Raw genomic sequence first — 16,358 nt, 5'->3', positions numbered from 1 at the left:
TTCAGCATGGTCACTATATTATGCAACACTTTTGCAGTTGCAGCTAGTGGCAGTTATGAAGTTAAGATGTGTGATACATTGTGGCAAGGAGAGATAGATCAATAAGAAATTGTCAGATGGCTTTTATACAATGGAAGAAAAGGTTCCTTGTGGAAAACACAAACGTTTTTAACTCATTCCCTTCAAGCAACAGTAATCTGGAAATTTAAATATTACAAGACGAAATATGGTATGAAAGAAATCGAATATTTAATAGGAGCACTTTATATGCACATTTTGGATTATTGTGCAGGCTTACTGAGATTGTAGAAATTTCTCATATCTGCTTGGTGCAGTTCTTAGTCAACTGAAGTTATTAGGTTAAAAATCACACAACACCAGGTTATAGTCCAACAGGTTTAATTGGAAGCACACTAGCTTTCGGAGCGACGCTCCTTCATCAGGTGATTGTGGAGGGCTCGATCATAACACAGAATTTATAGCAAAAATTTGCAGTGTGATGTAACTGAAATTATACATTGAAAAGTTGATTGTCTGTTAAGCCTTTCATCTGTTAGAATACAGAAGTTATTAGGAAATACTGAAAGAGGTGACCTTTAATAGAAGAGCGATGAACTGCAATGAAGGAGAAGATAATAATGCAGCAATCCCCTAGTATATTGAACATACAAAATATAACTTGCAAGCAGGAGTAGGCCATTCAGCACTTTGAACCTGTTGCACTATTCAGCAAGGTCATGACTGATCCAATTGTTGTACATGCCTTCATCTATTTAACTCAGTCTTAAATTATTCAATGACACAGCCTCCACTGCTACCAAGGAAAGACAATTCCACAAATTAATGACTATTTAAAAGATAAAAAAGAATCATCTCTTATGTCAGATTACACACAGAATGAAGTAAGGTAACAATAATGTATTAAATAAAACTGCTCACAAACGAAGTGAGAAAGAAATGGATTCATTTTCTATGGTAGCTGGAATAGACGTTTGAACCACTTGCTCCAAATCTAACTGCACTCTTCTTTGTAACATGGATGAAACAGCTAAACATAAGAGAGGAAGAGAAAGTGACACCCCATGATGTCAACAGTATTTGGCTAGGCATAGTATCAAATAAATGGTCTAAGAATTGTATGGTGAGTAAAATGCACAAGTCAGGAGTGTAGGAGAATTAATTCCAATCGTTTGGATAAATGTGTCTCCAGGACAAAGCAGCTCATTTGATTGTTTAAGGTGGTAGAATTGGGGTGACTCCATTCATCAATGATGCAAGAAGACCTTCTAAAATGTATGATCTCTTCCACCTTGACAAACAAGATCAGCAGATGCATGGGATCATCAGCCCTTGCGTGTTCTCTCTAAGCCATACATCATCATGACTTGGAACAAAATCACTCCTTCACTGCTGAGATCAATTTCATAGAACTCCATTCCCATCAGGTCTGTGAATCTACCCACACTGTTTCACACACTGATATCGAAATGTTAAATTAACAACATAAGCCCAAAAAAAACTCAGATAATTACAAGAGTTTTTTTGTAAGTATATAGGTTAGCACAAATGTCAGTGTTCACCTTTCCCACTGGAGAAGAATTCAGATTTTTTTTAGATTGACAGTGGATTTCTACAATTAAAATAAACACATAATAAAGGTTTGTCTGAGATTTTGATAGTAGTGTGATTCAAACTCTTGACTCAATCAAGATTGGAGGGAAAATTTAGTGCTCTACACAACTCAGTTACACTACAAGAACACAGCTCATTTCTTTTTTAAAGAAACTTTTCTAAGGAATATTGCTTTTTTAAATTTTTTCTTCTTTTCTCAATAAACTATTACCAAATCATCCAATTAAAAAAATCAAAACAAACACTAAATTACAAGCACTGCCCACCTTGGTCAGTATAATATTGAAAAAAGGTAAAGTGGGAAGAGAGGGAGGAATGAAACCAAACTGTAATTGAAATGAGCGATAATGCACTCCAAGAATTCCGCTTTTTTCTTTCCTGTTCAGAGATGCCCTTCACATTCCTCTGGAGAACATTTTTTAAAACCACCACTGAATCACTCATGTTACTAATTTAAAGAATAAATAACCAGCTCTACTCACAGTGCAAATATGACAAAGGTTAGGGAAAAAGGAGGGAACAAAATTAGAATTGGAGGGGGAAATAATGTACTCAAAACCTCTTGGAGCCCACTTCTCTCAAAAGGTGCTGGACACCACATGCTCCTTCTGTAAGGACACCCAGATAAAAATTTAGCCACAAAATGGAACACAGATCATAAATACAAAGTCCAATAGCAATCTTAGAGTCATAGAGATGTACAGCATGGAAACAGACCCTTCAGTTCAACTCATCCATGCCAACCAAATAACCTATTCTAATCTAATCCCATTTGCCAGCACTTGGCCTATATCCCTCTAAACCTTTCCTATTCATATGTCCATCTAGATGCTTTTCAAATGTTGTAATTGTACCAGCCTCCACCACCTTTCTGGCAGTTCATTCCATTCACACTCCACTCTCTGCGTGAAAATTTGCCTCTTAGGTCCCTTTTAAATTTTCCCCCTCTTACCTTAAACCTACGTCCTCTAGGTCTCAACTCTCCCAAACCCGGGGAAAAGACCTGTCTATTTACCCTATCCATGCCCCTCTTGATTTTATAAACCTCTATAAGGTCACCCCTTACCATCCGACGCTGCAGGGAAAACAACCCTAGCCTATTCAACCTCTCCCTATAGCTCAAATCCTCCAACCCTGGCAACATCCTTACAAATCTTTTCTGAACCCTTTCAAGTTTCACAACATCCTTCCAAAAAGAGGGAGACCAGAATTACACACAATATTCCAAAAGTGGCCTAACCATTATGTTAAGACTCACGAGTGGTTGACTGTCCGCCACTTTGCACCAAATAGGTCTTTAAATCCAGTCAAGAAAAGAAGAATGGCAGCAGCATCCTTCTACTCATAGGAACTTTTCCAACTCCCTTGTGAAAATCCAAAGGAATTAATGTATCATTAAATGGTAAAGTCGCCATAGTCCTACTGGACTATGAGGTTGACCTCTCATCAGAGAGACATGACAGGTGGTGATTTAACATGGGAGTCACCACGCCTCAAGTGAGGAGGGAAATTGAAAAGGCAGAACCTTCATGTGCAAGAATTGAAACTCCTTCTGAGCATTGATCTGCGTTGCAGATAAACAATCTGATCAACTGAACTAACAAACGCCATAAAAAAGCTATTATATCATGTTTGTGGTCACAGATTTACAGGGACAAAAGAGGTCAAATTTTGTTTTCATTAAGTTTTTTTTCAGAATTATCCACACATTATTAGGATTAAACTCAATGACTGCTCATTGTTTAGTAATAACAATTAGTAGTTTGAAATTAAATAAAATGCACTTTTAACTTTCTTTTATACCATGGAGCAAAAGAAAGACACGATAGAAAACTTTGTCAAATTAAGTACAAACATTTGTACTGAGAAATCCAATACCAATATAATTTGAAATGATACAAAACTGCAACAGCAAATGTGCAGTTCAATCTTGCAGCCGGGGGTAATGATTACATCACAAATCCTGGCATGCAATGCAGTAAGAATGTTACAAAAGTAAGCAGTTATTTAATAGCTAACAGCAATTTGAGATGAACTAAAAATACACTCACTAAATGAACAAACTTTACAATAAATCCTATAGTGACACTAGATATATAGTGGAAAAGGAGTTATAATGATATCAGACTGCTATCAATTTAATAGAATGCATGAAGTACCCCATTGGCTATCCCAATACTAAAGCCAACCAGAATACTACAACTGTGCTACAGAGACACGCATCAAGAAGCTCAAAGGCAATTTCTAATGTATGTTGAATTATTGAAAACAATCTTTCCTGATGACTGCCTAATGACCTTCTCCTACTTGGCTCCAAACGTGCAGGTGACAGTGGAGAAAAGGATTAGGTTTGTCTATGATATTCTCATGTGATTAAGCAGTATATGACTCATAAACACTTCCAACGAACACAACAGTCACCCACTAAAAGGCTACAATTCAGTGTCATCAATGAAGAAAATGACTCAATCCCATTCTCCCCATAAAAAGTGCCAGACACCACTTCTATCTGACTTGCTCTTTCAGCATGAGGAAGACTCAATGAATTTTGTAGAGTCTTGGGAGAGATTATTAACAGTTTAAGGTAGATTTTTATGAAGTTTTTAAAAGTAGGGAGATACATGGAGATGAGTAGAGTCTTGAGGAACAAGATTCTTCTGAAATATGTTTAATTCAGTTTTCATTAAACTTTGCAGTCCTTCACAAGTGATAACATTTCAAAAGTACTGATCTGGTTCAAAAGCAAATTGGAATGTTTTGAGGGTGGGAAAAGAAAAAGCATGCATCAAAGTTTTTTTAAGTCAATCTGCTCTGCAATAGTATTTAAACTTTCAATTTACTTTGGTTGGATTAAATGTCACAGTGTATTAAATCATTGTAACCATAGAGATCTAAAATGCAAAATTCTATACCATTGCAGGAAAGTTGCTTTTCCTGTGAAATGCTAAAAACTATACAAAAAGAACCTGCAAACATCAATTTATTTGGGTTCATATTTTACAAATTACTCAATGTAAAGTTATTTTATTAGGTAACAATAAATGGCTGTCTTCTTTAAACCACAAAACTTTTAAACCATAAACATTCAGGCATATTAAAAATTGCAACTCTAAAATAAAAACACATGAAAATAGTTATATTGTTAATGTCTCCTGGTTCCAAACCTATTCCAGAAACAAATTTCCCTGTGCAAACTATATATTGGAAAACAGGTTTATGTTTCCATTTTCACAATATAAAAGGGAACTAACTTGATGGATTATTACATTATTACTGTTATTTTTATATACGATTATTACTGGAAAGTTATGTTTTATGAATAATACGGTACTTTTCAGGGTTCAATTCAATAAAAATAAAGAGTAAGCCCAATCTCTTCTGTCCTCTTCCATGTTTCTTGGTATAGAGTGCAACTCTAAAATAAAATACATGAACAATAGTTATGTTGTTAATGTCTCCTTCTGGTTCCAAACCTATTGCAGAAACAAATTTCCCTGTGCAGACTATATATTGGAAAACAGATTTATGTTTCCATTTTCACAATACAAAAGGGAACTAAATTGATGGTTGATTACATTATTACTGTCGTACTGTCCCAATCTGTTTATGCCCAAGGTAATATGGGCAATCATCAGACTTCACACCTCAATGCCAGTTGAGCCTCTTAAGAGGACAATTAACAGCCACTGAATGGCCTCATTCCTTCCCACTGCTGGTATTTGGGTAAAAAATGAGGTCTGCAGATGCTGGAGATCACAGCTGAAAATGTGTTGCTGGTTAAAGCACAGCAGGTTAGGCAGCTTCCAAGGAATAGGAAATTCGACGTTTCGGGCATAAGCCCAAGGGCTTATGCCCGAAACGTCGAATTTCCTATTCCTTGGATGCTGCCTAACCCACTGCTGGTATTTACCCATCTCCAAGTAGGCAATTGGTGCTAATTGAGGGCTGTTGTCTGAGTCCTTTAGGACCCATCAGACATTTCATTCAATTGGTTTTAAATGAGTTTATCCAGGTATGCCACAATACCAGAGCAATCAAATCACTACAGTAACAAGTTGGTACCGATTCAAACTGTCGCAAATTTATTAAAGGATCAAGTAGCAATAAGCTTTAATACTAACAATACTGTTCCTAATCCTGCTTGATCCCTTAGTCATTACAATACTTCCCAGAGTTTCTTGTAACTTTAGTCAGGTTTACAAAATCGTTGTTCTCTTTCTCTTTGACTGGGTGGTTAATCCGTCGTTGCCTTTGTCTTTGCCACGACAGTTGCTTCTTTGTCTTCAGAAGGTCCAAGAGATTGATCTGCAAGTAAGCTTTATTTTTATACCTTTTTGGATGGCTCTCTAGAATTTTCCACTTTTCTGGTTAATCAGGAAGTCTAGCTTTATGGTTCAATGCATTGTCAATCATTTGGATGGCTTGTTAATGTTTGTTTCTTTGTGTAGCTAGGTCTGGCTACTTTTCTAGGAGAAAGTGAGGACTGCAGATGCTGGAGATCAGGGTCAAGAGTGTGGCTGATTCCTGATGAAGGCCTTTTTCCCCAAACATCGTTTCTCCTGCTCCTCGGATGTTGCCTGACCCGCTGTGATTTTCCAGCACCACACTCTCATCTTTGGGTACTTTTCTGTCTAGCTTCTGATTGAAAATATGCATCCCCCCTTAGTTTGGTTGGTATGTTGCTGGAGGTATGTTTGTCAAAGCAAAGACCAACTGACTGCTGGAGTGAGAGACAAAGAGTCGAAAAGTGTGGCACTGGAAAAGCACAGCAGGTCAGGCAGCATCTGAGGAGCAGGAGAGTCGATGTTTCGGACATAAGCCCTTCATCAGAGCTAGAAAGAGAATTACGATTTTCTAGCTGGACTAAAGTTAAAAGAGACTCTGGGAAGTACTGCTGATGAGATATGTCCTTTTATACTATGCTCATGTCATTAGCACCTGGCTGCTGTGTTGGCACTATTTAGCTTCTGGTTTTGCAATTTGCCGAGCTTTACTTGGTCAAAATGTCCCATACACAGCATCCCTGCTGACTGGCCAAGTTTTAACAGCCATAAGGTTGCTACATTGGACAAGGTGGTGGTTTGGCGGACATTCTTACATGCCCCTTAACCTAGAACTCCGTTCCTTGGGTCCTGATCCCAAAAATAGGCCTATCACTGGCCTGTCACCTACTTGATTGGCTTTTGAATTAGCAGGCCTTTTCTAAAGGATACAAGATCCCAAACTTGCTATCTAAACATCAGGCTCAATCCCATTCACTCTATAATAAGTGCTAGACACCGATTCTATCTGACTTGTTCTTTTAGTATGGGGCAGACTCAATGAATAATTAGAAGACCAACATGCTAGTTTCAGTTTGGATTCATCAACATTTTAATTTAGTAGTATAGTCATCACAAGAGCCACAACATGCAATGTCACAGGCACATTGAATGACACCCATAACAAAGCATTGTGAATTGTACTGTCATGATGAAAGCTTGGTCAGTAACAATCTGTTCAATGCTGTTGGATATTTTACAAAATTATAGACTCAGTCAAATGTTTTCAGCACAGAAGGAGAACATTTGGTGAATCATATCCACGTTGATCCAACAGAGATCTGACTACACTAATCTCATTTTTCAGATTTTCGCCCAGAGACCTAGAGGCTATAGTCATACAAATGAAATCTAAATATTGTTTAAGCAATATGAGAGTTTCTAATTCCATCGCTCTTTCAGACAGTAAGTTCCAGGTTCCCACCACCTTCTTACCTCTTAACCTACTACTTTGCATGTTAAATCTATGCCTCATGGTTATTGAGTCCTTTACTAATGGAAATTGTGCCTTCCTTATTCAACCTATTTATGCTCCTCATATTATACCAAATTCAATCTATCCAATCTGTCTTCACACTGAGAACTTCCAGTCCAGGCAGTATCCTGCTGAATCTTGTCTGTAACCTCTCTAATGCAATCACATCTTTACTACAATGTGATGATCAAAAGTGCATGCAGTCTTTTAGTTATGGCCTAACCAGACAATTATTCAGGTCCAGAAGAAAGTGAGGACTGCAGATGCTGGAGATCAGAGCTTAAAAATGTGTTGCTGGAAAAGCGTAGCAGGTCAGGCAGCATCAAAGGAGCAGGAGATTCGATGTTTCGCACATAAGCCCTTCTTCAGGGATGAGGAGGGTGTGCAAAGCAGGCTAGGATAAAAGGTAGGGAGGAGGGACTTGGGGGACTGGTGTTGGGGATACAATAGGTGGAAGGAGGTTAAGGTGAGGGTGATAGGCCGAAGAGGGGGTGCGGACGGAGAGGTCGGGAAGAAGATTGCAGGTCAAGAAGGCGGTGCTGAGTCTGAGGGTTGGGACTGAGAAAAGGTGGGGGAAGGGGAAATGAGAAAGGGGAAATTTGCATTCATCCCTTGTGGTTGGAGGGTTCCTAGGCGGAAGATGAGGCGCTCTTCCTCCAGGCGTTGTGTTGCTATGGTCTGGCGATGGAGGAGGCCAAGGACCTGCATGTCCTTGGGGGAGTGGGAGGGGGAGTTAAAGTGTTCAGCCACGGGGCAGTTGGGTTGGTTGGTGCGGGTGTCCCAGAGGTGTTCTCTGAAACATTCCGCAAGTAGGTGGCCTGTCTCCCCAATGTATAGGAGGCTACATCGGGTGCAGCGGATGCAGTAAATGATGTGTGTGGAGGTGCAGGTGAATTTCTGACGGATATGGAAGGATCCCTTGGGGCCTTGGAGGGAAGTGAGGGGGGAGGTATGGGCGCAAGTTTTGCATTTCTTGCAGTTGCAGGGGAAGGTGCCAGGAGTGGAGGTTGGGTTGGTGGGGGGTGTGGATCTGACGAGGGAGTCGTGGAGGAGTGGTCTTTCCAGAATGCTGATAGGGGTGGGGAGGGAAATATATCCTTGGTGGTGGGGGTCTGTTTGGAGGTAGCGGAAATGACGAAGGATGATACGATGTATCTGGAGGTTGGTGGGGTGGTAGGTGAGGACCAGTGGGGTTCTGTCCTGGTGGCGATTGGAGGGGCGGGGTTCAAGGGCGGAGTTGCGGGAAGTGGAGAAGATGCAGTGGAGAGCATCGTCAACCACGTCTGAGGGGAAACTGTGGTCTTCGAAGAAGGAGGCCATCTGGGTTGTTCAGTTTTGGAATTGGTCCTCCTGGGAGCAGATGCGTCGAAGGCGAAGGAATTGGGAATATGGGATGGTGTTATTACAGGGGGCAGGGCGGGACGAGGTGTAATCTAGGTAGCTGTGGGAGTCAGTCGGTTTATAGTAAACGTCCGTGTAGAGTCGGTCGTCCAAGATAGAAATTGAAAGGTCTAGGAAGGGGAGGTAGGAGTCTGAGACGGATCAGGTAAATTTGAGCTCGGGGTGGAAGGTGTTAATAGAGTGGATGAACTGTTCAACCTCCTCGTGGGAGCATGAAGCAGCGCCGATACAGTCATCGATGTAGCGGACGAAAAGGGAGGTAGTACCAGTGCAGCTACGGAAGATGAACTGTTCCACATATCCAACGAAGAGGCCCATGTGAGTGCCCATGGCTACTCCTTTGGTTTGGAGGAAGTGGGAGGATTGGAAAGAAAAGTTGTTCAGGGTGAGGACCAGTTCAGTCAGGCAAAGGAGGGTGTCAGTGGAAGGGTACTGGTTGGTACGGCGGGAAAGGAAGAAGCGGAGGTCTTTGAGGCTTTCGTAATGGGGGATGGTGGTGTTTTAGGGACTGGATGTCCATGGTGAAGATAAGGCGTTGGGGGCTTGGGAAGCGAAAATCATGGAGGAGGTGGAGGGCGTGGGTGGTGTCCTAAACGTAGGTGGGGAGTTCTTGGACTAAGGTGGACAGGACCGTGTCGAGGTATGCAGAGAGGAGTTTGGTGGGGCAGGAGCAGGCTGAGACAATGGGTCAGCCGGTGCAATCAGGTTTGTGGATTTTGGGCAGGAGGTAGAAACGGGCGGTGCGGGGTTGTGGGACTATGAGGTTGGAGGCAGTGGATGGGAGATCCCCTGAGGTGATGAGATTATGGATGGTCTGGAAGATGATGGTTTGGTAGTGGGAGGTGGGATCATGGTCAAGGGGGCAGTAGGAGGAGGTGTCCACAAGCTGGGGTTTAGCCTCAGCAATATAAAGATCGATGCGCCAAACCATCACCGCACCTCCCTTGTCTGCTGGTTTGATGGTGAGGTTGGGGTTGGAGGGGAGGGCTGCTCGTTGTGAGGGTGAGAGACATTGACCGCCTCAACCTGTCCAGCCCTCTCACCCATTCCAACCTCTCACCCTCGCAACTTGCAGCCCTCCACTCCCTCTACTCCAACCCGAACCTCACCATCAAACCGGCAGACAAGGGAGGCGCGGTGGTGTTTTGGCGCACCGATCTTTATATTCTCCTGTAGATTTTTTGGCTGTAGCTTTAAAAGTTTCCTTTTTAAGTTTTTTGCCTACATTATTCACTATCTTAACAATTTAATGTCATCTGCAAACTTATTGGTCATACTCGGTATAATTAAGTGCAAATCATGTATCTACACCAAAAACCTCAAGGGTCACAACACTGAGCAATGCAGACCTAGTCATAGAAGCATCTGTCAAACATCCTCCTCTGCTACCTGCCTCTTGGACAATTGTGTATTCAATGTGCCACTTTGCCCAATAACTCATTGGTTCTTACTTTCTTAACCGGTCTTTCATGAGGGAGTTTACCAAAAGCCTTGCTGAAGCCCATCAAATGAATTATCCTCACTGACATTCCTGATTACCATTTCGAAAGATTTGATCAAACTTGTCATACATGACACACCCTTTAACAAATCTATACTGACATACCTTTAGTAATCTATCTGCGCAACCATATTCTTTTCTTCAAATCTAATAACTTCCACACCACTGAGGTTAGACCAATAGACTTATAATCTCCTGGTCTAACCCTTTCTTGCTTTTTTTTAAGATAGTGGAGCAACCTTAGTCATAGAGTCATACATCACAACAGGCCCTTCGCCCCAACTCGTCTATGCTGACAAGGTTTCCTAAACTGAACTAGTCCTATTTGCCTGCATTTGGCTCATTTCCCTCTAAATGTTTCCTATCCATGTATCCGCGTTGAAATGTCTTTTAAATGTTGTAATTGTACCTCTGGTGGCTCATTCCATTTATGCTTTTAGTGAAAAAGTTCTCCCTTGGCTCCCTTTTAAAACTTTCTCCTGTCATCTTAAACCTATGCTGTCTATTATTGATCTTCTGACAAGTGGTTCTCTTGGCCTCTGGAGCCTGTGGCCAGAGAAAGTCTAAAAGCCATTTCCAGAGTTCATGATATCTCCTACTTTGATCTCTCAACTGCCTGGAATACTGAGCTTGCTAATATACTTCTTTTTAAGGCTGTTAAACTCTCCAATAGTCCCTCCTTCCCATGTTAATTTCTCCTAATATTTCACAGTTCCCCACCCAAATACCTATATCCACTTCATCCTTTTCCATCATGAACAAATACTTTGTATCAGTCTGTAGGACCTTGTTTATGTCTTCTACTTCCACACAGATTACTTCAATAGTTTATGATGTGGACTACTCTTCCTGTAGTTATTCTCTTGTTCTTTTTCAAAAAAAAACCTTTTGGATTTTCCTTTATTCTACTTGCCAGTTATAATGCACTCCCTTATCTTTAAAACTTTCCTTTTTAAGTTTTTTGAACACTTACCACACCTTTAAAGACTCTGCAGTATTCTTCAGTATGTGCCATCTCTTTCTCCCTAATCTTAACCTTTAATTAATCCTCATTAATTGTCTCCCATTGCTCTCATACTGTTCTATTCAGACGTTGCCACTTGAAGTCCATTTGCAGCCTTAAAAATATCCAAATCTGCAAGCCCAATATCCCAAGCTATAGACAGATCAAGGAAGGAGGTATCACTAACTTTGGAAGTCGTTAAAATTGCTATGTTGGTAACCCATTGCAATCCTTACCATTGCCACATTGTCTTCAGTGGCTGGTCTGTTGATCGATTGCTGTAATGGGAGTGAGGAGAGGAGTTCAATGTCTGCTAAATCATATGTCTGCATCCCCATCAACCTCTTGCTCTTCTATTTGCTGGATCTGCAAATATATTTGCAAATTTGAGCTCCTGAAGTGAGCAGACTTTACTTGCTTTTTTAACAGAGCATTTACAAACTTTTAGTGTATACAAATGTGTCCCAGGCAATAGGAGTAACCAAAGTATAAATGTATTGGCACATGTGGCAAACATTCATACTGCTCCATTCTGTAATGAGCAAGGCTGAGTCCAGCCCCAGAGATGGAGCCAACACTTTTGTAGTTATTCAACATGTACTAACACGTCCAGTTCACTAAGTGCTTCCCTCCTATCAGGATAGACAATGGAGAATGAAGTGGCAGAGGTGTTGTTATTCATTGGTGCTGTTACATTCTTTGTGCTAATGCTAGTTGAGAGTGTGATGCTGGAAAAGCATAGCAGGTTAGGCAGCACCCGAGGAGCAGGAAAATCGATGTTTTGGGCAAAAGTCTTTCATCGGATGCTGCCTGACTTGTTGTGCTTTTCCAGCACTACACTCTTGACTCTAATCTCAAGCATCTGCAGTCCTCACTTGCGCTAAAGCTTGCCTTATCATGTGGCAGGTGCAATCACTATATGGTTGTTTGAAGGTAATTCCTCTCATTAGCTCAGAAATGTCACATAAACAAACAGGTCCTTGGAAGTAAAGGGAAATAGACAAAAATACCAATGAGAGAGGAAAAGAAAAGTGGAATGTAAAAGAAAAATAAGATAAAGGATTAAAAATAAAAGACACACTTCAATTGACACCAGTTCTTTTACTACCATATTATAAGAAATTGTGAACTTACATTTAATTAGTTGACTTTTATTTTCTAACCCACTGTTTAACCTGGAACTAAAAAATTCAACTGTTATGTAAGGGAACAGTCATCAGCTGACACCATTACAGGAAGTCACATCACATCACATGACATTGACTTACTCCAAGATGGTCCAGCAGAGATCTTACCTTGGTTTGTTTTTAATGTACTAATTCAATAAACAGTCTGGCTACTAATTTTTCTCCATTCAAGCAACACCAACCCATAAAAACAATGTTACAAGTGAAATTCTGAGAATATTCTAAATCTGAAATAAATCAAAGTGCTGGACAAACTCAGCAGGTCTGGCAACATCTGTGAAGAGAGAAACAGAGTTAATGTTTTGAGTCCTTTACGGATAGGCAGAAGACATAGAATCGAGATGGGTAGAGTTGAGGAATCACAAAGGAAAAGACATCTTGATAGGAGGCTTCCTCGCAATAGTCAGGCTGTGAGGCAGAAAATAAATCAGGGAATAGGAAAGGGATGATGACAACAATGAAAAAAAATTAAGGGGGAATTCAATATACAGGGGTGGATGGGGAAAAATCAGGAATCTGTGCAATGTCTGCAAGACGGTATTTTGGAGTAGCTTGTTAAAGAACCCAGGTAGAAACAGGCTGTTCAGGAGTTGGTGATGTGAAATGAGCCAGAATTGATTAGGAAGCTTAAGGTGAAGAAGCCTCTATGGGGCAGTGACCATAACATGAGAGAATTCACACTGCAGTTTGAGGGGGAGAAGTTGAATCAGATATAACTGCTTTATAATTGAGTGAAGCCAACTGCAAGGACATAAGGGAGGATCTGGCGAGAGCTGATTGGAAGAAGACTCTAGCATGGAAGATATTGGAGCAGAAAATGACAGGTGTTTCTTGGGATAATTCAAAAGACACAGCAGAAACTCCCCTCCCCACCCCCCAAGCAAGAAGAAACAGACTAAGGGGAGGGCAAGGCAACCAAGCCTGACAAGTGAAGTCAAGGGCAGCATAAAAGCAAAAGACAAAGTATAAGATGTGATGAAGATTAGTGGGAAGCAAGAGGGAAATTCTTTAAAAACCAGCAGACGATAACTAAAGAAGGAATAAGGGGGGATAAGGTGAAATATAAGGGTAAGCTAGCGATTAGTATAAAAGAAAATTGCAGTTCTATTTTAGATATATGAAAGGTAAGAGAGAGGCAGAGTGGGCATTGGATCATTAGAAACTGAGGCTGGAGAAATAGTAATGGAGAACCCATCAAGGCCATTAATCCAGAGCACAGGTTCTGAGGACCCAGGTGATGGAATTTGAATTCAATTTAAAATAAACTCTAGAATTAGGAGTCTAATAATGACGATGAAGCCATTGCCAATTGTCAAGAAAAATCCATCAGGTTCACCAATGTCCTTTAATGAAGGAAACTGCTGCCCTTATTTGGTCCTTACTGTCACTAGAGAAAAAGCCCTGGAGAAGCCGACGGATCTGAAGTATATACCAGGAGTGGATGGACTACACCCCAGGGTTCTGAAGGAAATAGCTGAGGAGATTGTGAGAGACATTAACAGTGATCTTTCAGAATCACTGGAGTCAAGGAGGGTCCGAGAAAATGGCTACTGTAGCACACATCTCAGAAGGGTGGGAGGCAGAAGACAGGAAATTATAGGCTGGTTAGCCTGACTTCAGCCATTGGTAAGATTTAAGAGTCCATCATTAAGGATGAGATTATGGAAATGCATAGTAAAAGGGATGGAGTCATCAGGGCTTTGTCAAGGGGAGGTCATGCCCAATAAATCTGTTAGAATGTTTTGAGGAGGTAATAAGCAAGTTAGACAAAGGGCAGCCCATGGAAATGATCTATTTGGATTTCCAGAAGACCTTTGACAAGATGTAGCACAAGACATTACTAAACAAGTTAAGAACCCATGGTGATCACAGCAAGGCAGTAGCATGGATAAACAATTGGCTGTCTGGCAGAAGGCACAGAGTAAGCATGAAGGGGTCTTTTTAGGATAGCAACCAGTGACTATGGAAGTTCTTCAGGGATCAGCATTGTGACCAAAGTATTCACATTAAACATTAACGATTGGGACAAAGGAACTGGGGGCATTGTTGCTTAGTTTGCAGGTGGACATGGAGAAGATGTTTGCACTAGTAACAGAGACTAGGACCCAAGAGCACAGCCTCAGGGTGAAGGGACAACCTTTTCAAACTGAGAGGAAGAAGAATTGCTTCAGCAAGAAGGTGATGAATCTGTGGAACTCAGTGCCACTGAAGGGTTTGGAGGCTAAGGCACTGAGTGTGTTTAAGACAAAAGTAAATAGATTCTTGATGAGCAAAGGGATCAAGGGGTTTGTGGAGAAGCAGGAGAATGAGAATGAGAAACATGTCAGCCAAGATTGAATGGTGGAGAAGGCTGAATGGGCTAACTAAGACTTGGTGAAGAATTCTGCCCTCCAAGACCTAGAAGATTATCAAAGGAATCACTGTAAACTGTTAAAAGGACAAAACTAAGCTTGACTGGAGCAAGGTATCAAGGTCTTCTCTAGGTATCTCCTAATTAGCAATCTCTGAAGAAGAAAGAGAAGTAACTGGTTATGGATCATAAAACTGACTTGGAATAGTTGGAACTCTAAGAATAGTTGAGAACATTCTTTATGAAGTGTCATCCAGTTCAATTGGCTGAGAAAGCTGAAGGAAACCTTCTCAAAATGCCAACCAACCTTTGTTAAATGAAAGCTTATGCCCTTGGAAAAGCTGTGGTTAGTCATCCCAAAGTGAATATATTTGTTGTACAAACAAAATTAGATAGAAGTAGCCCCCTCGGTTGTTCGGGCCTGCTTCACTATTCAATAAGATGGCTCAGTGGTTAGCCCTACTGCCTCACAGCATCAGGGTCAAAGGTTCAATCCCACTCTCGGAGGATTGTCTGTGTGGAGTTTGCACATTCGCCCCGTGTCTGCGTGGGTTTCCTCCCACAGTCCAAAGATATGCGGGTTTAGGTAAGTTGGTCATGTTAAATTGCCCATAGTGTTAGGTGCATTAGTCAGAGGGAAATGTGTCTGGGTGGGTTACTCTTCGGAGGGCTGGTTGGGCTGAAGGGCCTGTTTCCACGCTGTAGGGAATCTAATCTAATCATGACTGATCTGATCTTACCCTCAACTCCTCATTCTTGCTGATCCTGAAAAAGATTCAACACTTTGCTCATTAAGAGTCTCTCTATGTCTGCCTTAAAGTTATTCATAAATACCGCCTCCAGTGTTTCACCAATAAATATCCTCAGCATGAACCGGATTATCTGGTGGCCATGATAAGATACCTTGTTGAACACAATATGCCTCACTCAGGTAGCAAACTGGAAATGAAGCCCAGCTAATCTTGGAATCATCAAGAAAGTTAAAAATCATCAAAAAACTCAAAAATTCACCATTATACCTGTATATTTAGACCCAGATGAATAGAAAGCATGGACCAGGCTTCTCAGCTGAACAAGAATTACTAATTATTACAAATAAATAGATTCCAACTATAGTTTAATCTTTATGAACAACCAAATATAACTGTACTAGTTGAAACTCTAACCACCTTATAAAACATCCCCAACACACATACAGAAAACAAAACATTGGAGCTGTGGATAGAGGGAAAAAAAGACTGAGAAGGCAATCCAATGGATCTTGATGATGTCACTTCCTCCCCATCAAGAACTGTAGCCACTGTCGACCACAGCCACTCCGACCATACTGCCTTTGCGATCCCCACCAGAACCACTGCCTCCACACTGCCGTAACCTCCGCCACCGAAACCTGCAGGAACACTGCTTGTTATGTCACTTCCGACCCACTAGTTGCCATTGCCTAAGCCACTTGACCCCAAACCGATGTCACTTACCGGAACACTGCCA

The sequence above is a fragment of the Hemiscyllium ocellatum genome, chromosome 16, assembly GCF_020745735.1.
Source record: "Hemiscyllium ocellatum isolate sHemOce1 chromosome 16, sHemOce1.pat.X.cur, whole genome shotgun sequence".
Taxonomy (NCBI): domain Eukaryota; kingdom Metazoa; phylum Chordata; class Chondrichthyes; order Orectolobiformes; family Hemiscylliidae; genus Hemiscyllium; species Hemiscyllium ocellatum.
The sequence above is the reverse complement of the archived record's forward strand: the minus strand, read 5'-3'. Positions refer to the sequence as shown.